The 1550-nt window shown below is 37.1% G+C and overlaps 1 long non-coding RNA gene across 1 annotated transcript; it reads right to left on the minus strand.

The window, feature by feature from the left end:
• Window positions 1–683: 683 nt before the first annotated feature.
• On the minus strand, window positions 684–1015 carry LOC110896428. Its single transcript, XR_002567905.2, has 2 exons — window positions 955–1015; window positions 684–879 (listed from the first exon to the last, which is right to left on the minus strand). It is a non-coding gene; the product is annotated as an uncharacterized LOC110896428 (long non-coding RNA).
• Window positions 1016–1550: the final 535 nt, after the last annotated feature.

Consider the following 1550-nt stretch of genomic DNA (forward strand, 5'->3'; position numbering starts at 1 on the left):
CAAGTGAATTTAGAGAGAAAAATGGCTCAAGATTTTAGGGTTTCATTGTTTAGAGATGTAATCCGGGTCAAGTAGGATCTATTAGTACCTTATGTAATTTAAATTGTAATCCGGGTCAAGATTTTAGGTTCCTTTGTCCAACTATTTATACTTGTATTAAACATAACTACAAAAACAACATTAAAATGTTAAGTGTTGAAAAGGTAACGCTGTCTGATTACTTACTGCACGTTGGCAGATATTTACCAATACATATGCTCTAAAGGTCAAGTCAAGATTTGAAACCTGCCAACCGATGGGTCAATATTGTGTTTTATAACAGATGAAGTGATGGCATATCTAGTAAAGTTAACCACATAACCCAACCAACCATTTTCTTGCTACAACTAACTGATTCCGAAGATCCATTTTTAGAGTTCGAAAGCCTATTTTGACCAGTTAGTTGACCCAAACAATGAACTTGAGTGGCAATGCACACAAAGAATAACTTTACCTTTTGCTGTGCATGACACTTCGTACAAGTGTATACAAGATAATCAATTATGAATACATATTGGTAGCTAGCATCATAAATATGAAATTATCTTGTTTTTGTTGGTCCAATAGTTGTTCCCATTCAAGCATCAGAAATATGTAGGTGGTTTCTAATATATAATCAGAACATGCATACATACATACATCTGTTTTTTTTTTAAAAGTAGTTCACTACAGCATGATTGCTTTTTATTATAAACTTGAATGGCTATCATTTCAAATCCAGAAAACTGATTTGGGCTCGATTCAAGCCGACCGGTGTCACTGCAGTAGTCATAGAATAGAGTAAGTACGGAAGTTCTTTGTTGCGTCAAACCACAGGTTCAACCTCTGTTCCCTATTACCCTGCATATACCAAACAAACTTGCGATTAGTTTATGCACAGCTATTCATAATCATTTTATCATGAAATAAGGATACCTGAACAAATGTCTCGCTCGACCAATAGTTTCCCTTGACGCATTATGCAAGGTTCGCTCGGTCCAACAACTCAAGCAAATGTTTTCTATGTTTTTTAGGGGGAAGATGGGTGCATCTCTCCACAGGGCATACAAGACACAGGTCATTGGCGTAAGCCCGCCAAATTTAACATATAAAGTTTTTTTATATGTTAAATATGGCGAGCTGCCGCCAATAACCTATGTTTTGTATGCCCTGGGAGAGAAGCACCCATGTTCCCCCTAAAATGCAAAGAAAACATTTGCTTGAGTTGTTGGATAGATTACACAGGCTCAGTTTTTGCATCACAGCCTCAAAACACTTTTAGTTCAGACAGATTAAGAACACAAGGTCAGCTTATGCATCATAGACTCAACACTTTTAGTTCAGACAGATTAAGAACACAAGCTCAGCTTTCGCATCACAGCCTCAAACACTTTCAGTTCAGACAGATTAAGAACAACAAAATCCGCATCTATGGTCAAGCCTGAACTGTTCTTCGACCTTTTAAAAGGAAGACCTTTAACACTGGGTTTCTAAGATAGCTCGTTGGAATGATGACCTGTCATAGCTTGGGT

Source organism: Helianthus annuus, chromosome 15, assembly GCF_002127325.2.
Source record: "Helianthus annuus cultivar XRQ/B chromosome 15, HanXRQr2.0-SUNRISE, whole genome shotgun sequence".
Taxonomy (NCBI): Eukaryota; Viridiplantae; Streptophyta; class Magnoliopsida; order Asterales; family Asteraceae; genus Helianthus; species Helianthus annuus.